We start from the raw sequence: 27,738 nt of genomic DNA on the forward strand, positions 1-27,738 counted from the left end.
ACACTCTTTTGAAATAGACTATAGATTAGGTTAGGTGTTAGGTTAGACTAAGGTAGGTTCACACATACGTTAGGTTAGGTGTTCGGTTGGATATTATGTTAGGAACGAATCGTGGAAGCATTCCGCGCGCGCGAAGCGGGCGTTTACTAGGAGGCAGAGGTCCTGCCTACCAGGGGCCGGAGGCCCCACCCACCTGGGCGGAGCCCAGGCGGTGGGCGTGGCCCGTAAGGGCCACACCCCCCGTCGTCACCCACTTTTCAGAGACCCCGCCCCCTTCCCGAAGCCCCTCCCCTCCCCGAAGCCCCGTCCCCCAACATTTGCGCATGTACACCCCTACCCTCAACGCGCATGCGCGCTCCCACCATTTTCCCACCACTCACGCATCGAAGTCGATATCCTCCGGAGAGCACTCCACAGCATTCAGTTCGACAAGTCATCTCATCGAGAGCAGTCCACTCCACTACAACGCAGTAGCTTCCAACGACCAACTTGACATTTGAGTAAGTAAATTAACAATGTTATTTTTTTATATCAACTAACTTTGTATTATTTTTTCTTTTTCAAAATGGCTACCAATACATAGGAGGTGAATAATGCTGTGGCGTCTATTCTGCCGGTGTCCGCTGACCAGGAGGAGGCAGCATCTTCGGGAGCGGTGCCGGGTGACCAGGCAACCACTTCGCGTTCGCGAGTTAGGTGCAGATCTGCTAGCCCTGACTTATTCGAGGAGGAGGAGGAAGTCAGGCCTGTGAAGAAGGTTTGCCAACGACCTGCAGCGAAGGTTGGTCCTATTTCTAAGTACCGAGCTACTTGCAATAGGACTAATCCTTATGCAGGTAGTTGGTCGACCTCTATCTAGTAAGAGGGCCTCCACACCACCAACAGCAGCAGCAGCGGTGGAAACTCCGAGGATTACTTCTCCGGAGTTAGTGATATTGTCTCCGTTGGTGACGCGACTACCACCGCTGCCAGCGACACCGGCGGATCCTGAGGTGTTGGTGCCACAAGTAGTGCGAGAGCCTATCGGAGAGGTTAGTGAAAAGTTGAGCGGTTTTCTGCAGAGATGTAAGGAAGCAGAACTCGCTGCCCGATTGAGTAAGGTTGCGTTGGCTAACATGAACCGCATAAAGGGTGACAAGGTTAAGCGACGTAGAGAATTGGAAAGAGAAATGGCCGAACTTGATCGTGATATTGCATCTCTGGAGGAAAGGTGTGAAGCGGAGACCTCTTCGATAGAGAATTATGAATGCTTAGTGACTTTTATGGACACTTATCCATAGATTAAGTGTAAATATAAGATTAGTCTTAGGTTAGTTAGGAAAATGTAATTATGGTAGTTTTAAGTTTATATTTGTTAAGTTTATATTAAATAAAGGAAAAGGCAGTGAAATAAAGGGTGTACATTGTTTTTTTTTTGGTTTGGTACACATTGAACAATGCGATGGTTGGAGCATTTTTCTTCACTTCCTCTTATTATTATTGATTTTTTTTTAATTCAATTCCAAGTTCTTCTAGACAAATATCTCACATCAATTTTTGTGTTCTCTAATCACTTGTAAATAATTTCATGTGAAGAAAATTTAAAAAATAAAAAAATAGACATATTTCATAATGAAATCGACAAGTATATTTCATTTGTATTTTATCCATTCAAGTATCTCTTTCATTGAATATGTCTTATGTCACTTTGCAATTCACCCCTACTCATTGAATATGTCTTATGTCACTTTGCAATTTACCCCTACTCAATGTCCCACTCCTCTCCCACTCCCTCTCAAAAGTATAAAAGTAGGAATCATCTGATGAAACATTCAGTTCATCAGCTAGCATCGAGATGGAACCTGATTCAACTACTGAGCCCTATAGTGTCCCGGTGCCTCAGATGCCTTACTATGCATCTATACAGGAAGGATTCGTGGACTCCACAACGGCACCTCATGACATTCCCTTCGAATTCATGAATAATGACTACAGGGTGCAGGTTCAGCATGTCACTGGGAGTGATGAAGCTGACCTATCGGACGGGGATTATCCGGATCCCTACCAATGGGATGACGAATGGGGTGACCCACCGCCTGGAGACACCACAGATGATGATGACGACGACGACTCTGGCGACGATGCTGATAACGAGCTTGACGTTAGACGTCCTCCACCATCCCCTATCCTCATCGAGGATAGTCCTCCGCCATCCCCAATCCTGATCGATGATGATGTCCTCAATTCCGATGATGACATATAATCATCTACTCGTTTCTTCCATCATTTCCTTTCCTTTCCTTCCACGGAGTACACACTTTTTGGTTGGTGTACACGAGGCACTGCGAGGCTGGGGCAGTGTCTTCCTCCCTTCCTCTCCCTCTTATTAGTTTTTTTTTCATAATAATCACTAAGAATTTCTCCAAATAATCGCTCAGAGTTTCATTCTTGATGTTTTCCAATCTCAAACACTGTTCTACATTTACACTTCACCCCCTCCGTTTCATTTCTTCCAATATAAATATAGCAACAATCCCAGTTCTATATCATTCTTCCACAATGTCGAGTACAGGACCCATCCAAGTACATGAAATAGATTCAACGTCTGATCATTTGAGTACAACCTTCGCTCAATTTCTGCAGCGAATCTATGATCTTCCTGATGATTTCGCAGAACGAGTGGAACAAGGTATGATGACTCCCTTCTAGGACCTCCACTCTCGAAAAAATCAAAATCAGGAACACCAAAAAAAAACATTACCACTACCAATAACCTTGGATGACTATGATAATGATTAAGCTCCACAATCAATTTTCAAGAATCACAAGCTTTTGTATGATAAGGATAATAATAATTATCAATTATAAAAGAAAATAAAACAAAAATTGGGAAAATATTTTCATTTCTGATTTTAAAGAAAATACAAATGAAAAGAAAATAGCTTCCTCAGCGTAAACAGTTTACGCTTGAGGAAGCTATTATACAGCGAAACACGAGTCACGATTTTTCTGAAAGGTAATCATGTACCTTGTGATTTTTAGACACATTCAAAGAAATTGTATTTCATAACAAATTTAACATAACAGCAATATTGTTCACATATATTTTTCTGAAAGAGAATCATGTATTTTGTGATTTTTAGACACATTAAAGAAACTGTATTTCAGTCTGACCAGCATATTCCATTTTATAAGATCAAGTGTTATATTTCATACCAAATATGAAATAACAGCAATACATTTCACATCCATTCTTCTGAAAGAGAATCATGTATCTTGTGATTTTTAAACACAACCAAAAATTGTATTTCAGTGTGACCAACATATTCCATTTCATGTGATCGAGTGTTATATTTCATTACAAATAAATATTTATTGGGGTGGAGGAGATAGTTTAAAAATCTGAAGAGTGTATTATTGTCTACTTGAAATATAGCCCAAAGATGACAACATTGAATAAAAAATTCGGTACCCTGCCGGTGAAAGTGACACGAGCCATGGTAGAAAATGAAAAGGGGTTGTTCGTTTTGAATACGGCCATGAACAGGTTCCATTTCAACCTACAGAATGATGATGATGACTCCCTTCTAGGACCTCCACTCTCGAAAAAATCAAAATCAGGAACACCAAAAAAAAACATTACCACTACCAATAACCTTGGATGACGATAATAATGATGAAGCTCCACAATCAATTTTCAAGAATCACAAGCTTTTGTATGATAAGGATAATAATAATTATCAATTATAAAAGAAAATAAAACAAAAATTGGGAAAATATTTTCATCTCTGATTTTAAAGAAAATACAAATGAAAAGAAAATAGCTTTCCTCAGCGTAAACAGTTTACGCTTGAGGAAGCTATTATACAGTGAAACACGTGTCACGGTTTTTCTGAAAGGGAATCATGTACCTTGTGATTTTTAGACACATTCAAAGAAATTGTATTTCAGTATGACCAACATACTCCATTTTATAAGATCGGGTGTTATATTTCATAACAAATATAACATAACAGCAATACTGTTCACATATATTTTTCTGAAAGAGAATCATGTATTTTGTGATTTTTAGACACAATTAAGAAACTGTATTTCAGTCTGGCCAGCATATTCCATTTTATAAGATCAGGTGTTATATTTCATAACAAAAATGAAATAACAGCAATACATTTCACATCCATTCTTCTGAATGAGAATCATGTATCTTGTGATTTTTAGACTCAACCAAAAATTGTATTTCAGTGTGACCAACATATTCCATTTCATGTGATCGAGTGTTATATTTCATCACAAATAAATATTTTATAGGGTGGAGGAGATAATTTAAAAATCTGAGGAGTGTATTATTGTCTACTTGAAATATAGCCCAAAGAAGACAACATTGAATAAAAAATTCGGTACCCTGCCGGTGAAAGTGACACGAGCCATGGTAGAAAATGAAAAGGGGTTATTCGTTTTGAATACGGCCATGAACAGGTTTCATTTCGACCTACAGAATGGATAATGACTCCCTTCTAGGACCTCCACTCTCGAAAAAATCAAAATCAGGAACACCAAAAAAAAACATTATCACAACCAATAACCTTGGATGACTATGATAATGATAAAGCTCCACAATCACATTTTCAAGAATCACAAGCTTTTGTATGATAAGGATAATAATAATTATCAATTATGAAAGAAAATAAAACAAAAATTGGGAAAATATTTTCATTTCTGATTTTAAAGAAAATAACGGGTGATTTTTTTGAGGTTAGGATTTTCATGCATTAGTATTTGACAGAGCACGCGGGATTTCAGACATGGTGCAAAGAGAAAGATGCTCAGTATGCTTTGACATTTCATCATGAATAGACTTACTAACGAGCAACGCTTGCAAATCATTGAATTTTATTACCAAAATCAGTGTTCGGTTCGAAATGTGTTTCGCGCTTTACGCCCGATTTATGGTCTACATAATCGACCAAGTGAGCAAACAAAGCGATTGTGACCAAGTTTCGCACTCAGTTTACTTTATTGGACATTAAACCAACCACACGAATGCGTACAGTGCGTACAGAAGAGAATATTGCGTCTGTTTCTGAGAGTGTTGCTGAAGACCGTGAAATGTCGATTCGTCGCCGTTCGCAGCAATTGGGTTTGTGTTATTCGACCACATGGAAGATTTTACGCAAAGATCTTGGTGTAAAACCGTATAAAATACAGCTCCTGCAAGAACTGAAGCCGAATGATCTGCCACAACGTCGAATTTTCAGTGAATGGGCCCTAGAAAAGTTGGCAGAAAATCCGCTTTTTTATCGACAAATTTTGTTCAGCGATGAGGCTCATTTCTGGTTGAATGGCTACGTAAATAAGCAAAATTGCCGCATTTGGAGTGAAGAGCAACCAGAAGCCGTTCAAGAACTGCCCATGCATCCCGAAAAATGCACTGTTTGGTGTGGTTTGTACGCTGGTGGAATCATTGGACCGTATTTTTTCAAAGATGCTGTTGGACGCAACGTTACGGTGAATGGCGATCGCTATCGTTCGATGCTAACAAACTTTTTGTTGCCAAAAATGGAAGAACTGAACTTGGTTGACATGTGGTTTCAACAAGATGGCGCTACATGCCACACAGCTCGCGATTCTATGGCCATTTTGAGGGAAAACTTCGGAGAACAATTCATCTCAAGAAATGGACCGGTAAGTTGGCCACCAAGATCATGCGATTTAACGCCTTTAGACTATTTTTTGTGGGGCTACGTCAAGTCTAAAGTCTACAGAAATAAGCCAGCAACTATTCCAGCTTTGGAAGACAACATTTCCGAAGAAATTCGGGCTATTCCGGCCAAAATGCTCGAAAAAGTTGCCCAAAATTGGACTTTCCGAATGGACCACCTAAGACGCAGCCGCGGTCAACATTTAAATGAAATTATCTTCAAAAAGTAAATGTCATGGACCAATCTAACGTTTCAAATAAAGAACCGATAAGATTTTGCAAATTTAATGCGTTTTTTTTTTAAAAAGTTCTCAAGCTCTTAGAAAATCACCCGTTACAAAAAAAAAGAAAATAGCTTCCTCAGCGTAAACAGTTTACGCTTGAGGAAGCTATTATACAGCGAAACACGTGTCACGATTTTTCTGAAAGGTAATCATGTACCTTGTGATTTTTAGACACATTCAAAGAAATTGTATTTCAGTATGACCAACATACTCCATCTTATAAGATCGGGTGTTATATTTCATAACAAATATGAAATAACAGCAATACATTTCACATCCATTCTTCTGAAAGAGAATCATGTATCTTGTGATTTTTAGATACAACCAAAAATTGTATTTCAGTGTGACCAACATATTCCATTTCATGTGATCAAGTGTTATATTTCATTACAAATAAATATTTTATGAGGTGGAGGAGATAATTTAAAAATCTGAAGAGTGTATTATTGTCTACTTGAAATATAGCCCAAAGATGACAACATTGAATAAAAAATTCGGTAGCCTGCCGGTGAAAGTGACACGAGCCATAATGGAAAATGAAAAGGGGTTGTTCGTTTTGAATACGGTTATGAACAGGTTCCATTTCAACCTACAGGATGATGATAATGACTCCCTTCTAGGACCTCCACTCTCGAAAAAATCAAAACCAGGAACACTGAAAAAAAAAACATTACCACTACCAATAAACTTGGATGACTATCAAATTGATAAAGCTCCAAAATCACATTTTCAAAAATCACAAGCTTTTGTATGATCAATTATAAAAAAAAATAAAACAAAAATTGGAAAAAAATTTCAATTTTTTTCTTCGAAAATCATGACTTCTAAAAATGCCGATATCTTTTAGTTAAGAAGTACTATGATATCGAAATTTGGTTTGGAGTTAGGTGATACTTGGACACTTCCCACACGTCAGCCTAATCTCCGTTACTTCAATACAGGGTAGTAAAAAAATACAGTTTTTTCGTTTGCTTGAAAAAGTTGCTGAAATTTGATTATTTTAAATGGAACACCCTGTATATTATTGAAAATTCGGAAAGCTGCTGAAATTTGCTTTCTTTCTATGTATATCATACCTATACCTAACTAGTCAAGTTTCGGACTTATGAACATTTATTTGTGAAAATGTCCCTTCAGAATGGTATTTCCATTCGGTATTTGGTAAGCAGGCCATGATTACTATTTGACAGTAGCGTTGTGACATTCTCCTAATAATATCGACATTTTCGTCACTTATCAGCAGAACATGTAGAAAGTTCAATGAAATGTATCCGAATCTACCGCCAATGAACCTCAAGAAATTTATACGAATTCAGAACAATTTTAATGCATTTGGATCAACTTTAAAAGCACCAAGAAACTTGCCTCGACCCGTAACTTTCGAAGACAACCAGATTAATGTCTTAGCATATTTTCACGCATTTCCCGAGTCATCGATAAGAAGTGCTGAAGAAGATTTGGGTATAAAATATTCATCGGTTCAAAGAATCTTGCGAAGACATAAAATGCATGATTATAAATTCACCAAAATTCAAGCAGTGAAGCCTCAAGATCCTCAACAGAGAGTAGAATTTTGTGAAATGTTGTTGACACGCATTCAAGAAGATCCACTTTTTTTAAATAAAATTATTTGGACTGATGAATCGAAATTTTCGAAAGAAGGGATTTTCAATAGAAAAAATCGTTATAATTGGTCCAGTGAAAATCCTCACGTCACAAAAGAAGCCGGATTTCAAGAAAAATTTAGTTTTAATGTCTTCTGCATGTTGATGGACAACAAATTGAGGTACGTGATATACGAGGAGAGAAGCTACCTGAATATTTTGGAGAATACTGTAGACAGTTTCGTGGATAATCTGCCACTCGAAGATTATCGAAACTGTTGGTACCAGCTAGACGGAGCTCCTGCACATTGCACAAGAGAAGTGAGCGCAGAACTGGATAGACTATTTGACGATCGGTAAGTTGGCCACCAAGATCATGCGATTTAACGCCTTTAGACTATTTTTTGTGGGGCTACGTCAAGTCTAAAGTCTACAGAAATAAGCCAGCAACTATTCCAGCTTTGGAAGACAACATTTCCGAAGAAATTCGGGCTATTCCGGCCAAAATGCTCGAAAAAGTTGCCCAAAATTGGACTTTCCGAATGGACCACCTAAGACGCAGCCGCGGTCAACATTTAAATGAAATTATCTTCAAAAAGTAAATGTCATGGACCAATCTAACGTTTCAAATAAAGAACCGATAAGATTTTGCAAATTTAATGCGTTTTTTTTTTAAAAAGTTCTCAAGCTCTTAGAAAATCACCCGTTACAAAAAAAAAGAAAATAGCTTCCTCAGCGTAAACAGTTTACGCTTGAGGAAGCTATTATACAGCGAAACACGTGTCACGATTTTTCTGAAAGGTAATCATGTACCTTGTGATTTTTAGACACATTCAAAGAAATTGTATTTCAGTATGACCAACATACTCCATCTTATAAGATCGGGTGTTATATTTCATAACAAATATGAAATAACAGCAATACATTTCACATCCATTCTTCTGAAAGAGAATCATGTATCTTGTGATTTTTAGATACAACCAAAAATTGTATTTCAGTGTGACCAACATATTCCATTTCATGTGATCAAGTGTTATATTTCATTACAAATAAATATTTTATGAGGTTATAATTGGTCCAGTGAAAATCCTCACGTCACAAAAGAAGCCGGATTTCAAGAAAAATTTAGTTTTAATGTCTTCTGCATGTTGATGGACAACAAATTGAGGTACGTGATATACGAGGAGAGAAGCTACCTGAATATTTTGGAGAATACTGTAGACAGTTTCGTGGATAATCTGCCACTCGAAGATTATCGAAACTGTTGGTACCAGCTAGACGGAGCTCCTGCACATTGCACAAGAGAAGTGAGCGCAGAACTGGATAGACTATTTGACGATCGGTGGATGAGGCGCTTGGGACCATGGAATTGGCCAGCGAGATCACCCGATCTTAATCCATTAGATTTTTATTTGTGGGGAATGTTTAAAGAAAAAGTTTACAAAATACCCGTGCGTTCGAGAGATGAATTGTTAGAAAGGATTGCCCAAACATTTGAAGATTTGGATCCCAATGAAATCAGATCTGCCACCACGAAAGCAGTCAACACCCGCATTTCAAAGTGCTTGGAAGTGAACGGCCAGCGATTATTTCTGATTTTAAAGAAATTACAAATGAAAAGAAAATAGCTTTCCTCAGCGTAAACAGTTTATGCTTGGGGAAGCTATTATACAGCGAAACACGTGTCACTATTTTTCTGAAAGTAATCATGTACCTTGTGATTTTCAGACACATTCAAAGAAATTGTATTTCAGTATGACCAACATACTCCATCTTATAAGATCGGGTGTTATATTTCATAACAAATATAACATAACAGCAATATTGTTCACATATATTCTTCTGAAAGAGAATCATGTGTATCTTGTGATTTTTAAACACAACCAAAAATTGTATTTCAGTGTGACCAACATATTCCATTTCATGTGATCGAGTGTTATATTTCACCACAAATAAATATTTTATGGGGTGGAGGAGATAATTTAAAAATCTGAAGTGTGTATTATTGTCTACTTGAAATATAGCCCAAAGATGACAACATTGAATAAAAAATTCGGTACCCTGCCGGTGAAAGTGACACGAGCCATGGTAGAAAATGAGAAGGGGTTTTTTGTTTTGATGATAAGGATAATAATAATTATCAATTATAAAAGAAAATAAAACAAAAATTGGGAAAATATTTTCATTTCTGATTTTAAAGAAAATACAAATGGAAAGAAAATAGCTTCCTCAGCGTAAACAGTTTACGCTTGAGGAAGTTATTATACAGCGAAACACGTGTCACGGTTTTTCTGAAAGGGAATCATGTACCTTGTGATTTTTAGACACATTCGAAGAAATTGTATTTCAGTATGACCAACATACTCCATTTTATAAGATCGGGTGTTATATTTCATAACAAATATAACATAACAGCAATACTGTTCACATATATTTTTCTGAAAGAGAATCATGTATTTTGCGATTTTTAGACACAATCAAGAAGCTGTATTTCAGTCTGACCAGCATATTCCTTTTTATAAGATCAAGTGTTATATTTCATAACAAATATGAAATAGCAGCAATACATTTCACATATATTTTTCTGAGAGAGAGATTTTTAAACACAATCAAGAAACTGTATTTCAGTCTGACCAACATACTCCATTTTATAAGATCGAGTGTTTTATTTCATAACAAATATAAAATAACAGCAATACATTCCACATTCATTCTTCTGAAAGAGAATCATGTATTTTGCAATTTTAAGACACAATCAAGAAATTGTACATACTCCATTTTATAAGATCGAGTGTTATATTTCATAACAAATATAAAATAAAAGCAATCAATTTCACATCTATTTTTCTGAAAGAGAATCATATAATTTGCCATTTTTAGACACAATCAAGAAATTGTATTTCAGTATGACCAGCATATTCCATTTTATAAGATAAAGTGTTATATTTCACAACAAATATAAAATGACATTAATACATTTCACATCCATTCTTCTGAAAGAGAATCATGTATCTTGCGATTTTTAGACACATTAAAAAAATTATATTTCAGTATGACCGACATATTCCATTTCATAATATCGAGTGTTATATTTCATAACAAATATAAAATAACAGCAATCCATTTCACATCTATTTTTATGAAAGAGAATTATGTAATTTGCGATTTTTAGACACAATCAAGAAATTGTATTCCAGTACATATAACCAACAGGAGTTGAGTAGTCGCCTACTTTGTCTTGAGATATCCTGTGATTCCTGTGTAAATTATATAGATTAGGATCTGAGAAAAGAATGCAGAGGTACAAGAAATCATTTTGAGTTACAAATAATACCAGTGTTTATGAAAAGTGTATTCTCTTGAATATAAAAACAAAATAATTAAATCCGATGCTATCAAAGAACTGAATGAAAAGTGAAAGAAATCGGGAAACTTCATAATCTTTGTAACCAGTTCAATACTGAATTGGACAAAATCAATTGGAAGAAAATCTGGACAAGGAAAGAACCTCTGAACTCATTTCCATTTTCCTTCGCATGAATGCAGTCATTATTGGAACTCTGTTGTGAAAGTGATAATAAATTATTATCTGGAAGTTCTTCTGGTCTCCAACTACCAAGTAATACCTCTCCACTATCAATTTCCTTGTCAAATACATTTTCTGGCACATAAAATCTTGAGAATTTTTTGCCAAAAATTCATGTAATATTCATACTGTTAATATTACTACATTTGTTCGTTCAGGCTTTAAAAGTATAGGTTTTTGTTACCCTAAATACGCTAGATACAATATCGAAAACAGTAGTTAACATTTTCCAAAGAAAAGAAAGAATACAGATGATAGGGAAGAATTACAGAGAAAAGGTTGAAATGCACTTTGGATGATGATTTCAGCACATTTATTGCCGACGAACTTATTCTGAAAATTGCAGGCGAAGGTAAATAAATGGCTTCCCTCATGCAATTCTCTACTCCACCATCGAATTCCACATCCACACAGCCATATTCTAAGGACTACAATCCCTAATCTAATTCAAGTCAATATTCAAACTATGCCTCATCAACTGTATCGTGTATTTATGGATGATAATGCCCCTCCACATCGAACACTGAGTGTACAAAACGCTCTGGAGGAAAAAGGAATTGAAAGGATGGATTGGCCACCGAACTCACCAGACAGGAATCCAATAGAACATGTTTGGAGTTACATTTCGAAGAGGTTGCATACCAGAAATGATCCACCCGACAGCTTAGAACAGCTTCAAAATGCTATTTTGGAAGAGTGGAACAATGTTCCTCAGCATATTATCGACAGCCTTATCGACAGCATGGGTAGAAGAGTGAAAGCCTGCAGAAGATCTAGGGGTGGCAATACATCCTATTGAAGAAAGTAGAACTATTATGTACAATTTTCGTTCATTTTGATTTCTGTCATTTTCTTTCATTTTATGGATTCCCCATAATTACTTCATTTGTCTTCCTAAATAAATTATTGAAAAATACAATATCATTTGTTACGTTTATCGATTTTTAATAATTACCTATAGATAATTTGAAAAAGAAACTGAAATATCAGAAACACTTACTAACGCACTCATTCATTACGCCTGTTAGTGTTCGTTACTGATTTAATATTTTCAACAATATTGAATTACATACATCCAAAGCCATTTTGAAAATGATATAAGTGAAACTTCTGGCTTCATAAACTTATGGAAACATAAGTGTAATTGGTGAATTTTGCATTTCAAAATTTGGGAAAAATAACATTAGCCGTACTAACAGGTAAAACAATGACAAATTATCCTTTATCAATAATTTCCTTCTTAGTACGGAATCAAATTGCACACGTAAGAATCCCTCCAACAACTTCCACAACGGAGGATTTAGGCATGTATTTGCTATGACAATATTGGTCCTCAGAGAGGTATTACAAATCGATTCCTGATCCAATACTTGATCAATACCCTTCTGTGTAGGATGTATTGACTTCCAAACAAATTCATGTACTTTTATTTCAATCTTTTACATGGGAAAATATGTCGCACTAAAATCAATATAAAATATTAACATCAATGAAAATAGAAATTACATTCCAAGTTACTCATCTGCATTCTTGATATACTACCACCTACTGCATCCAGAAGTGTATCTCCATGTTGATGTTTCATTCTTTATTATAGGCCCACAATTTCATCAGTTCTTTTGCAGGAATTCTGAAAAAAAAACAAATTTTAATTCAATTTATTACACTGTAAATGAGTCCTTTAAACATTTTTGGGTTTTCACTCCCCCCTCCCCTAAAATAAAAATCGCAGATAAAACCTTTGTGGAGGGAAATACTAAATTTGAATAAAAATGTTACTGTTTTGACATAAGTAGTACAGACAAAAAAGATACACTATAATTTATAAACACACTTCTCGTTGAAAATTTTTCCTGAATAATGTATGTTTAAAATGTTTTTGTGTCGACCAGCTGTCGCACCCCTACGAACGACAAACTTCGAAGGGCTAACGAGATCTTACCTCTTAATATATATATATATATATATATATATATATATATATATATATATATATATATATATATATATATATATATATATATATATATATATATATATATATATATGTATATAGCTTCCCAAATTTCTGCTACCGCAGTTGTCGGTTGATTGGTGGTCAAACCACCAACACTGACATAAAAACTTGGCAAGTTGACTTGGGTGTCACACCAATAGGTGGTTCCACTTATGTTTCGCTTGCGTTTACGCAGCTATTTTCATCAAGTACTTTCTTGGTTTTTTTCCATTTTGTCTTCAATCGAGGACCGCCTGCCCGGTACTGACGATGTCCAATAGGCTGAAACAGCTGTCTACCGGTGGCTCTTAAATTGAAATCAATATCGGAATGATCAAAGAGTACTTGTCTATTTATTTTTTGATTTTCATGGAATTATTTTCCAGCAGATTTTCCGACCAATACCTTTCTCAGCACAATTATTGATGAAAAATTTATGTGGTCTGATCAAATCAACAGCGTATGCCAGAGATTGAACAAATCGTTTTTTGCCCTATATTCACTGAAATCAACCTTGAACAGATCATCCCTGCTAAACGTTTATTACGCCTTAGCCTACTCAGCTATTAGGTATAATATCACCACATGGGGACAAGCTACAGAACGGAACCTGGTATTGCATTCTACTTGGCTGTGCAGTAGTTTATCCAGAAAGGTTATTGAAGCACACCTTCTCTTTTTTTTTAGAAATCAATTGAAATAGGTTAAGAAGGCTATTGTGGCAATAAGACAAGTATTTTTTGAAAGACACTTTTTTGTGCTCAGTAGATAATGTTATTATCTACCGAGGCTTTGGCTAAATCTTGGTGGCACTGTAGTACTAGCCCTGAGGTAACACGTTGTCCTTTCAAGGCTAATAGGGCTTGTCTGCTGTCAGCACAGATTGTTATGTTTTTGCCAGAAATTCCTTTCCTGCTGGTCATTTCAAAGAAAATTTGAATACTCGCCTTTATTGATTTCCAGAGATTGAAGCAGGTTTCATTTTTTCGTGTTATAATGAAATAATAATAAAAATAACTCTAACAACTACAAAACACTAACATATACAGGAAGCTCATTGGGAAAAATGAAAAACTACCAACAAAAAAGAACATTAACATTAAGAATGGTAACTCTTTAGGTAAACATATAAAGAACAAGTCAAAGAGGGATAAGGATAACAAGTTAGGGGTCTACAAACCAACAGGTGGATCATGCCCAAAAGAAATTCAAGAAATTCAAAACGAGAATCGCAGAACATAAAAAAAGTTTTGAACTAAAGAAAATAACTCTACCTATGCTTGCCACCTTTTACCTGCTAGAATATTTGGAAGTTATTCATCCATTATTCCATTTATTCTCATAAACTGTCAATAGTTTCAACTGTCTCAATAAAAATAATAGTGTAGATATTAACGGTGATTTATAAATCTACCTATTTTGCCAGAATTAACCATTCATCTCATACGTTTTGTCATTACCTACTGCTATGTATAAAATAGTTTAATGTACCAGTAGCTGATGGAGCTACCGCGAAGCAAAAAACGTTTTAACCCTTTGTTTCCTAGTGGGCACAGAGTGAAGCCACCAAAAATAAATTTAATATCCAAATTCCTGGTGGGTTTGCGGCGAATACACCTACAATGACGTACTCATAAGAAAGCTCCCCTCCAACAACAGTTCATGCGCCGGTGTTCAAGCGGGTTGTTAGGCTTAGATAGGTTATTTTATACGTGTATTTTTGACACATTGTGACGCGTGATTGTTTTCATCAAATACAACAATTTATGTGAGTTGTAGCATTATTGCGTAGAAAATATGATTAGTTTTTAGATTCTGATTTCATAAATCATGAAGTCACAGAAGAAATGGATACTTTTATTGAAAATATGTGGAGACACTAGGACTCTAAGGGTACTTTGTTACAGGTAGAATTCAAAACGTGTATGAGCTGATGACTGATATGAACCAAGATGAATTGTTTCAATTTATAGAAGAAATATCAGATGATAATAATAGTGAGCTAGGGGATGTTGGTGACAACGATATTGGGGAACATGAAGTAAATAATTCTGATATTTTTGACATAGAATCAATGCCTTTTTTTTTTTTTTAGTCAGTGGGCTATGCTTGAAGACTGGCCGTAAACAAATCTAAAGTAAATGGAACTTCAAACGTTCAAGCCAGTCTCTATATACCTACACAGTAGGTTTAATGGACTGACGCCTATCAGAAAACAACTACTCCCCTGGCTAATACCACGAAGGGCGTTGGATTATATCCGACAGGCGTCAGTGCATAGCCCACTGACTAATAAGAAAGTTTTTCTTCCTTATTCAGAGGAATCAGGAAAATTACGGATATGCAGTTGGTTAGTACCTCGTCCACTAGATGGAGCGACATTTTGTGATGTTCGCTTCAACGTTGGAAGAGGAATGAAATACTCTGAAGGAATTCCGATTTTCAATTGTGGAATATCATTGACTTTAGGTCGATGATGGTCACTATCTTGCACTGATGAGTGGCTAATAAGCCCGAAACCGGTCTGCAAGTGTGCCCGTTCCATAATTGAAGGTCAACTCTTTCAGTTGTATTGCCAATTGCATATGCAGGACATTTTCTGTGAAAATTCCTGCACTGACGCCTGTCGGATATAATCCAACGCCCTTTGTGGTATTAGCCAGGGGAGTAGTTGTTTTCTGATAGGCGTCAGTCTATTAAACCTACCGTGTAGGTATATAGAGACTGGCTTGAACGTTTGAAGTTCCATTTACTTTAGATCCTATTATTTTTGCTCGAGACAGTCCTCTGCCCGATGATAGTAATAATAATAATTTGCTATGGGATAGTGATGATGATACTCCACTCTCTGTAATTCGAGCCCAAGAAATCGCGAAAAATGTAATATGGACTAAATCTACATCAAACTGCAAAAAAAATTTGAAAATATTTGATGACAAATCTGCACTCACAATGTAGAAACTCCAACTGACATGTTTCTATGTGTTTTTCCAGAAAGTCTGTGTAACAACATTGTATTTCAGACAAATCTGTATGCATTGCAGAAAGCTGGTGGTAATGCGAATGCATTTGCACCTACGAATTTGCAGGAAATAAAGAATTTCATATCCATAAATTTGATAATGGGGTTCAAGTAATTGCCGAGTTACCGAGACTATTGGTCATCCCGGCTAGAGCTCAGATACACGTTCATCAGCTCAATAATGTCAAGAGACAGGTTTACATCGGTTGTTATCTCACGTTCATCCAAACGACAATTCGTTGGAACCAGGAAAGAATTCACCAAATTTTGACAAGCTATATAAGTTGCGCCCACTTTTAGATAAACCGTCGGAAACGTTTCTAAATTTGTTTGAGCCCAGTTGCAATCAGGCAATTGACGAATCAATGATTCGATTCAAAGGACGCAGCTACCTGAAACAATATATGCCAAAAAAACCAATCAAGCGTGGCTATAAGGTTTGGCTGAGAGCAGATCAGTCCGGCTATGCTTGTCAATTTCAGATTCACACTGGAAAAGTGGGGTCAACTGACAGAAAAAAATTTGGGGTATAGGGTTGTTTGTGAACTAACTCGACATTTGGTTGGAAAAGGCCATCACATATACTTTGATGATTTTTTCAATTCGATTGAACTTCAAAAACAGTTACAATCCGAAATGATTTATGCTTGCGGAACTGTGAGAAAGGATAGAAAGGGTTTACCCACAGACTTTCTTACTGATAAGGAATTGAAAAGAGGTGAGTCTGATGGGCGAGTGACTTTGGATGGTCTTGTATGCATAAAATGGATGGACAATAGACCAGTATACTTTTTATCCAACCACTTAGATCCATCCAAAATGAAAACAGCGAACCGCAAACAAAAAAAAATGGTAACATTCAAGCAATAGCTTGCCCCGACATTGTAAAAACTATAACGAACACATGGGCTATGTGGACAAATTGGACATGCTATGAAGTTGATAGAAAGTCTAAAAAGTGGTGGCACCGTATTTTCTTCTACTTCATCAACTTGTCACTGGTAAATTCCTACATTTTAAACAAGAAGAGAACTGATTCAAAATCGCTCACTTTGAAACAATTCAGAATTTCTGTAGCACTGTGTTTGGTAGGTGCTGAAATCAGTAATGTAAAAAAAGGACGTTCGTCATTAGCATCATCAAGTCGTCATTTCAAACAATCTGTCCCATTTGAGATTCGATATGATTCATGTTCACATATGCCCAGTCATATTGAAAAACCCAGGAGATGCGCCTTTTGTAGTAGTAGAGCGGAACCTCACAAATCAAGATGAAATTGTATTTCAATAGGATCTTTGGTGAGAAAAAAAATTTTAATACCTTCAAAACAACATTATTCAATTACCTTAATGAAAATACTTTTTATACAATAGAGGAGTACCTCACTATTTGATGCACTGTCTGTGAGTTTTTCCTATTTTCTTGTGAGCTCTATGATGTTTTTATAAGTTGTAATACTATAATATGTTTTCCATTAGTCTGATAAGTTTTGTACCATTGTGTAAAAAACTTCAATGATGAATAAATTATCTGTATCTGTAAGGTATATGTAATTTATATTCATATTTCGGAAAATAATGACAATCTTCGATTTTTTTCAGATGTGACTTAGCTTTATGCTTAACGGATATCAAATAAAAAATTGTAGAAAAAATTCGATGAATAGCTTTAAATTATAGGTGTTAATCATTTACTAGACAATTTTTTCTTATTTTTACAAAATGACAAGGGTTACTTAAATGAAATGTATCAGAAAAAAATTTTCAATTACTAACCCATTCCCATTGATGAAAACAATTTTGTATTTATTGAACATTAGCCTATATTTTCTATTACTTCATCAACATGAGCTGAATTACCCCAGACTACTTGGCAAGAGGCCCTAATAAGAAATGGGCTTGTTTCATGATTTTTGGTTTACAGTTCATTTGATAGTAATTTCAAATTGAGAAACGGTGCCCTCTGTTTCAGCTCTCTAAATACCGCTGTTTTCCCGTAATCAATTATTAAAAATCGAATTTTCTAGGCCCGTGACGTCACGGGCCTAGACCAATAGGAACATTACAAATAATCAACATTGCCAAATCGTATAATTCACAGAGCGTATAAACAGTTTCTGATTCATTCGTGATTCAAAGTAAAATCACAGTCACTTTCGACAACTAAATCTGAGAAACAAATTCAAGAATTGCATTGAAAAGGAGAATTAATTATATGTGGGATCAAAATAACACAAAATGCAATAAAAACGTTATTTTTGAGAATATAGCAGTATAGACATTTTCATGTTGATACCACAGAAATTTTGATAATGGAAGTGTATGTGAACCCGTTAACGTTTGAAATAATGAAAAAATTCTCCACATGAAATAAAATGTACATGATTTCATACATTACTTAAGAATATACCGTTATGAAAATCAAAAAAATGTAGCAAACTGGATTGAGTTTTTATTTCAACAATTTATAGTTAGTATAAAAGTTTATACAAAAGAAAGAAGATTCATTTTAAATTTTATTCAATTTATTGTACAATTTTCAATCTGTTCGACTGCAATTTATTACCCAAAAAACTATTTCTTATTGGCCAACACAAATGTCGTCTCCGGTAAAATAACTTGATTGTTTGCCAATCTTTGAAATAACATTTATTACTATCGAGCACAATACGCTTGTCTTCACTCACTCACGCACGCACACATGCATGCATCCTACATATATACCTCTTCCTAATATTGCTACTAAATTCAAGCGTTATGAAAAACCACAGATCTCTTAGAATTTTGGTTTTTGAAACACTGAAAAACTTTTTCTCTGATATGGATGAGCTGTTTCTACAACTAGGTATAAAATATATTTCAGCCATTTTGGTGATAGTAATGGTAAATTTCAATCCAAAAATAAGCTGAAAAAATATTTTTTGGAATGCAAACTAATGGCATGGAATATACAGCAAAACAGACACCCGTTTTTCACTTAGAAAACTGTAACAAACAAATCGGATTGTAACAGATGTATTCATACAGAGTTGACAACAATAACAACAAAAATGACGTCTGTCGAATTGGATCACTATATTTTAGTTCTGTGATTGGATATTAAAAATCAATACACTTGGCAACGCCGCTGTAGACATGATCAATTTTATTGGTCAACAGACACGCGACCAATTTATACTCTTGCTTATCGAAATGTTCTTTTTTCTGCAAATATAAAGAGATCTGGGAACCAATTAGGCTTGATAAGTATAATATACCCCTAACTCTATCAGTTCATAAGCAAACCAGTATAATTTTCAAAAGCATGAAACAAGCCCATTACCCAAGCCATGCTTGCTAGTTTTTTAAGAATATCTAAAGTGACAGTGCTATGCAGTTGTTAATTGACAAAACAAACACCGATTAATTTGGATACTAGATTATTTGATTGATTTTTTGGGTAAGTTTATGATCTACATAAATTCCACATTAATGGTCTGTATTATTGGCGTCTGGATTATGCAACTCCCATCAGAATCTTCATGTGACCATTGAAATGCAAACAATGAATTGTCATTAGCAGGTTGAGGTCAGTACTAGTTCATTTTTCTCAAACAATGTTTCTATTTAGAGACTGATACTTTGAGAAGCGAAATGGAAGACGTACAGAAAAGTTGAAGTTATTGTTTAACTTCTGCTTATTGAACGAGATGGAAGAAACTCACTGAAAAAATTAGAACTCTGTGATATCAACACATTTCAGGTATTTGGGAAGCTTTTAAGAATCATCTGAGGTACAGAATGAGAGTGAAAATTGCTTCCATTCAAGCGACAATAACAACCGTAAGAAAAAAATAATAGTTAATATGATAACAATCAAATAACTAAAACTCAGAATTATTGAAAAAAGGTTTCATTTCACGATTTCAATCAACAATTTGCTACCAAAAATACAAGTTCCCATTTGATTTTTTATTGCGAAAGTATAATAAAACTTGCCATAGATCTCCAGTACTTATTGATGCAGATGAAGATACAGCAAAAAACTAGAATTTAAACCTACTGTGTTGCCGTATAGAAATTCTCATACACCAATTCAAAATTGAATAGAACTGTATATTTATTCCATTTTTTTTAAATCATAATCTACGAGTCGTATTTTTGTATTTAAAAATTTATTATTGATTTCAAGACCTTCAAGTTCAATGGTGTACATTCCTTGGAACAATTTGATCTGACCAAAAAAAGAAATCTGTTTTTCTGTTGACTTGCTTGCTTGATTAGAGAATATTACCAATCAAAATGCGAGTCTTTGTAAAAATAACATCGTTTGCAGAATTTCAAAATTATCGAAAAAATTATTGGTTAGAACTAAAAGAGACAATTCAACAGTATATTTCTCTATACATCTGAAAATTGTTCCAAATGCTTCAAAAATGTTTCTTTCTATCTTGCTTAATACAAGTGAGCCTAAATATAAAACTCAGCACTTGAAGCTGTACGGTTACATAGTTATAGAGTAATGTACAAAACATTTTAATTTTCAACCATTTCAAATACTTTAGTTGAATTTTCCTCTTCAAATTCATAATTCAACACATACCTCAGAAAAACGTACAGATTCAAATTCAATTTTCTAGTAAAATAGCTTACATGGCTTATAAATTATTAACTAGTTACCTTCTGCAATTGAAGAATATGCAATGATTCCATTGATGGTCTAATGGACACCTCTCCAATAACAACTAGTTGTGCTATGAATCAATCCATTCATCCACATCAGAATGTAAGCAGTACACAGCTCTATCTTCGAATTTGGGAGGCCAGTTACCTGAAAAACAATATTGGACATAAATGTTGATCAAAATCAATATAACTGATACATTCGATTGATGTCAGATGTTTACGTTGAAAACAATTTTTATTTTGAACCGACTGATGCGATAGAGTTGAGAGCCACTATACAATCAATTAAAAATAAACGAGCGGTGGGAATTGACGATCTCTTTGCCACTCTATTTGACAATATTCCAGATGATGCTCTTAATATCTTAGCCGAACTTATAAACCGATCCTTCAATCTGGGCCTCTTCCCAGAGTTTTTAAAAATTTCCATTGTGGTCCCAATTCATAAAGGTGGGAACAGTAGCGACCCATCGAACTTTAGGCCTATAACTCTAATTCCCACCCTGTCCAAAATAAGAGAGAAACTGGTGCAGGAAAGGTTGCTAAGGTTTTTATGCTGAAACAACATACTAAGCGAGGATCAATTCGGATTTCAAAAACGCAAGAATACGAATGATGCCATATTGGCGCTAATGACCAAAGTCTACAAACGAATTAATGAAGGGCAATCAACCGCGGCAGTATTTTGCGACCTAACCAAGGCCTTTGATTGCGTAAATCACCAAATTCTGTTAGAAAAACTTGAATATTATGGTTTCAGAGGAATTAGCCTGCAGTGGTTTAGATCTTACCTGGAGAATCGTAGCCAGTTGGAAAAAACTGACCACTATTCACGTATTGGAGCTACTAGATGTGGTGTGCCTCAGGGTTCGGTACTGGGACCTATTTTATTTTTGTTATATGTCAACGATATCTCCCATTTGAATATATCTGGGAGGTTCACGTTATTTGCAGATGATACCACTATACTTTGGCACAGTAGTGATGAAACATCTTTACACAATGTCATACAACGTGATCTCGAAACAATAAGAACGTGGTTTGACAATAATCTCCTTGTACTCAACATCTCCAAAACTAACTTGTTAACCTTCAAATGTGAATTGGACACAATAATTCTTGATTCAACTAATATTGACAATTCCCCCTGCACAAAATTCTTGGGTCTTTATATTAACAGTAACCTGAGATTCGATGAACATGTTAAAAAACTGTCTAAAAAACTATCCTCTGGGTGCTATGCCATTAGAGTCATCAATAATGAGGTAGGATTTGCAGCAGCAAAATCTGCCTACCATGCATTAATTGAATCGCATATAGGTTATGCAATTGCTTTTTGGGGTGCATGCAATAAAAATTTATTACAGATGATCCAAGTTGTACAAAAAAGAGCCATTAGAACCCTCTTCAAGATTAAGAGTCGCAAATCGTGCAAAGAATACTTTAAAAATCACCAAATCCTCACAGTGATCTCTATTTTTATATTGGAAACATCTTGTTTGATTCATAAGCACCGTGATCTATGTAAAGGAGCGTCATCGTCTTACAATACTCGATCTTCCCAAAACTCGACTCTTATGTTGCCTATACCCAAAAGTCGCCTCGTTAAGGACTCTATTATATATAACGGCTTGAAAATATACAACTACCTTCCAGCAAGAATTAGGGAAATCAAGAATTATAATAGATTCAGAGGTAGTGTGAAGGTTTTACTCTTTGATCATCCCTTCTATAGCTTGGATGAATTTTTTATAGCCAAATTATCTGAATGAACTCATTATCCATATCTCTCATTGCTGAGGCTCAATTATGTGAATATGTATGTATGGATGGGTATATATATGTACCATTATTTACTCTAATTTGATCAGATCCTGTGTTTATTTGTGTTTATACATCTGTAAGTGTTATTTTAACTATATTTTAACATACATCCATGTACGACAACTGACTTTGTCAACAAGAATTGTATTCTTTCGACAATAAAGCATATTCTGATTCTGATGTGATCATCAATAAGGTCATAATATTATGAAATGACAAAAACCCTGCAATTCTAGGCATGAGTTGATATAAATATATAACATTGATCCTCAAATATCAGACTTATTTTAGGAATTCGTAGACATTAGAGTATATCACATGAATTACAAGACATCGGATTGTTGAATATGGCTAATAGGACACATTTACATAGCAAAAATCTCTTTAATGGGATTATTTCTAATGAAACCCTGTATTATCTACACATGAATTACGAGACATCGGATTGTTGAATATGGCTAATAGGACAGATTTATTTACATAGCAAAAATCTCTTTAATAGGATTATTTCTAATGAAACCCTGTATTATCTACACAAAAAACTTTATTTTTTTATTTTCATACCTTTTATTCTGAAAATGAATCATACTATCTATATTGCGATTGCGTTTCACCTTCCCTACTTATTGAAAAACTGAGTTATTATGGCATAAGGGGCACTACCCTGGAACTCCTTCGTTCATATCTTACAAACAGATTTCAGTGTGTTGAGCTAAACAATGTAAAATCTGATTTCAAAAAAATCGAGCATGGCGTCCCTCAAGGTTCAATCTTGGGACCTTTCTTATTTATTGTGTATATAAATGACTTATGCCACGCCATGGCACCTACTAAATGTTTTCTATTCGCTGATGACACAACAATTATTTGCTCAAGCAAGTCTTGCACTAACTTGAAAGACTCCGTCATCACGGTACAAAACTCAGCTAAGCTTTGGTTCACGAAGAATAAACTCAAATTGAATGAAAGAAAAACCCAAAATTTGATTGTCTCCACAAATACAAATTATCGCGAGGGGGCAAATGTATCGTTTCTAGGCATTACGATTGATGACAAATTAAGCTGGAGAAATCATCTTGACCTTGCTGTTCGCAAATTATCTTGTGCTCTCTTCGTTCTGAGAAGGTTAAAACATGTAACGAACCCTTATATTATGAGAATATCTTACTTTTCCCTTTTTCATTCTGTACTTTCCTTTGGGGAAACTCTACTAACGCAATTGCTGCTTTCAGATACCAGAAAAAAGCCATACGCATCTTGGCTAACCTGGGATACTGAGACCACTGCCATCAATTTTTTATTCGTCTGGGTATTATGCCTCTGCCTACTTTATATATTTATACTGTTCTGCTAGAAATACATCGCAATAAAGATACTTTACCAAAAAACTCCGACATCCATAACCACAATACCAGATCAGCTGACTTACTAAATACTCGTCATCACAGGTTATCTTTAAGCAGCAGAAACTCCCTAAATCTGAATCTATATAACATTCTCCACCACTCATTGGAATTCAAAAAATTTAAATTAGTCTTAAAAAACTACCTACTAGACAATTGCTTTTACAGTATCGATCAGTATATGGACTCAGTTAGGTACTTTAAGCCTTATGAGCTATCATAAGTACGGTTAATCATGATCTTTTATTGTATTTTAATATATATTGCACATGTCTAAATTTTAAATCTTATACTATATATTGCTAATCTGTTACTAGACGTAAATTGTTCTTTTAATTATATATATATATATATATATATATATATATATATATATATATATATATATATATATATAATTTTTAATTTTAATTTAACTAATATGACTGTGAATTTGCTGTGACTTGCCATAAATGTATAAACTACATAATCTGGTCAAATAAACTACTACCACTACTACTACTATGCAAAATCAATACAGAGACTTCATGAAGATTGACTGGAAGAACAGTTTGTTGTAGAGACCTGTTTCTACAGAAAGCAAATTCTGGCATTCATTTATACTGAATTATATTTAGATCAAAATAAAATAGTATCTAATAAGTGGAAATAATGAAGACGTTAATTATTATTACTTTGTCTTATCTTGGGAAATATTGATCTGCTAAAGCAAAACTGATCATGTAGAAGATCCATCAATGTTTACAGAGGAATGGTGAAAATTTCAAGCAACTGAACTATTGATTTTTTTATCATATAGAGCTCCTTAAGTATCAAATATTACGAAGATTACCTTTAAAGTTTTTATAAACTGTTAGATGATACAACTGAATGTGACATCACGATATTGGTAAAATTCACCTTTTAGCTGAACCTTTACTTGTACATCTCAACAAAACTTACATTCAAAGTCATGAGCGCCACATAAAAACAATCCAGCTTCTCAATTTGAAGAAAAAACTGTTACTTTTTGTTCATTAAATGACAATTGTTATAATTCTGTAATTCTCCATTTTAACGGTGTGTATCTCGAAAACTATAGTAAGAAAATAGTTACATTTGAGGGGGAAAATTTTTAGAATACAGATTGTTCATGGTTTTTGTGCTTTTCTCAAATTAGAATACCTTCCTAAGTATAAACAAACCACTCTAAATATTTTGAAGATTAGAGACACACCTTGTAAAAATAAATATTTTTAATCATATGTAGCCACTAATTTATTAAGAGTACATGTAGTGAATGCCTGTATGCAACAGAAATCCAATCTAATTTTGACCTAAAAAAAATTAACCCCAAAAACAGAGCAATTTTCAAATTCAACACTCCATATCTAAAAAATTATCCGTGGAACTGGTTGGAGCCATTGATACTTTTGGTTACCAGATCGAGTACAAACATTCAGAAATTTTGACCAGTCACCACTTTACATACCCAAAGTAAAGGGTCTTTTTTTGTGCAATCTTATTTCAGAACTGCTTAAGCGATTAGTTGTGACTTTCACTAAAATATCGTGGTAAACTTCAGTTCATATTTAGTGTTTGATTTATTTCAATCAGCAAGTAGATAAAAAAGATGCCAATTTACGGAATAACATCAAGCATTTATTGAAAAAAATCTCTAATGGGTTTGGCTGAAACACTTTCTAATTTGTGAAAATGAATATAGGCAAATGAATTTTGCTATTGAAAAATTATGAAAATCCAACACAGTGAATGAGTAAGGGAGATGACGTTTCCTCTTATGAAGACGCCATCTGTCTGATAAACAAATGACTGAATCCACGAATATAGAAGATAAAAGAGGAAACTCAGTGCAGTCAAGTTGCCAAACTGATCTTCGACATTCATCTGCAGAATCTTCCTCGTTCATTTCGAGACAACTGGATGAAACCAGAGTCCAAAAACAAAGCATTCATAATCCAACCTAAGACGTTGTTCCGACCCACAAATATATCTTCAGTTGTATTGGAAGTGAAACATGAATACACTGCATCTTTTTCCATATCATTGCACTTTTTTCTGTCCCTTTTCATTCACTTATTGCCAAGTGTCTTGAAATTAGATAGAAATTCCATAATTTGTCATGTGCTAACTCAACCTAACCTCAGTCTATCCTTAATTTGGAATTTTAAAAAACTATGTATCCTCAACATCTAACCTGGCCTCCGAATTCTAAAAGGAACGTATTTTCGAATAGTGAAACTTATTGCAATTTATAAAAAGGTATTCGTGTGCACCAGACAAATTATGGAATTCCATTCTAATTTCAGGAAACTCGGCAATAAGTGATTGAAAAGGAATAGAAAAAGGTGCGATGATATGGAAAAAGTTGTGTTAAATAAAAAAATATGTGAATTGCCATCGTTTGTTTAAAAAAAGGTAGAATATGACGTCATACAAACTTTAACGGGCTATATCTCGAAAACTAATGGAGTCGGACAAAAAATAAAAAGTGTTCTGAATTCCTATCATATACCATATCCCTACCTACCAGTATCCCATAAAGTAAAATTTAGCTCATAGTTTTTTGAATAATGCATAGTTGAGACTAAAGAAAAGCCGGCTTCTATAATTAAATAAAATACAATTTCAAGTTACTGAAAAAAATACCCAATCTTACCTCTGGGTAAAATTCCATTGTTGAAGTTGCTGTGATATTTCACAAAAGAACTTGTAATCTTCCAGAAGAAGCAGTGATCCCATTCCATATATTCTATTTACACTTATCAGAAAAAATAAAGAACAGGTATCTTCAATATGAAATTTAGTTTGGAAGTTATAATACACCGAAATCAAAAACCAAAATGTCTGCAATGCAAAATCACAGCATAAATGCAATACGCATACGTGGCACAGAACACAGAACAGTCAGTGTTGCCACAAGATATTTTTTCATCGTGATACATTTCTGAAAGGGAGCGGGGTAGAACTGGGGTGGATCCACATTTGATGACACCAATCACAGTGACGCATTAACGTATGCCTATGATTGTCGTTCTTTGTTCTATGATAAATTTGACGATCGTAATCAAAAACATGTCACATGTCATCGCATCCAAATTTGGGATCGATGTGTTTTCAAACTGTTCGTCGAAAATATTAGGTTCCATGTTCTTATGATAGTCAATATTGCAGTCCTCAATTTTTTTTCCACATAATTTCAAAGAATTCAGAGCCCATCCTTTACTTCCTCCGCAATACACAATGATTAGTCACGATCTTTTGTTTGAAGGCATGTTAGGCGTACACATTCTCGTGTGCCGTGAGTGTTATACCAAGTTTTGTTCAAAAAGAAACTTTGCCGTTGTTCTTGTCTATATTTAGTTATTCTTTCTAAGTATTTGTTAAGCAATTCTACTATTCTTCTGCTTTCCATAACCGCTTGACGTTTGTTTATTATTTTAAATCTAAATCCTAGTTTCTTTATCCAATTCTGAAGAGTTTTGTCCCAGCAGCTCGCGTTATGGTCGGAAGTATTCAATTTACTCCTTATGATTTCAGTTGTAGGAATCTCATTGATTTTGTAACAGTCGTATATTGTTTTTTCAATGATTTTATTAGATGAAGATTTAAAGGTTTTGGTAATCACATCGCGTTTGCGTTCATAAGTTTTGTTTTCGACTATTTTACGTACAGTTG

At 34.7% G+C, this 27,738-nt stretch overlaps 1 long non-coding RNA gene across 1 annotated transcript; it reads right to left on the minus strand.

The window, feature by feature from the left end:
• Positions 1 to 3,387: 3,387 nt before the first annotated feature.
• Positions 3,388 to 26,967, minus strand: LOC141480302 (uncharacterized). The gene is made up of 3 exons (XR_012464257.1): positions 26,720 to 26,967; positions 20,828 to 20,978; positions 3,388 to 12,781 (listed from the first exon to the last, which is right to left on the minus strand). It is a non-coding gene; the product is annotated as an uncharacterized lncRNA (long non-coding RNA).
• Positions 26,968 to 27,738: the final 771 nt, after the last annotated feature.

This window comes from Leptinotarsa decemlineata, unplaced genomic scaffold, assembly GCF_025532065.1.
Source record: "Leptinotarsa decemlineata unplaced genomic scaffold, Ldec_3_MD MMD2_P_RNA_scaffold_7, whole genome shotgun sequence".
NCBI lineage: Eukaryota > Metazoa > Arthropoda > Insecta > Coleoptera > Chrysomelidae > Leptinotarsa > Leptinotarsa decemlineata.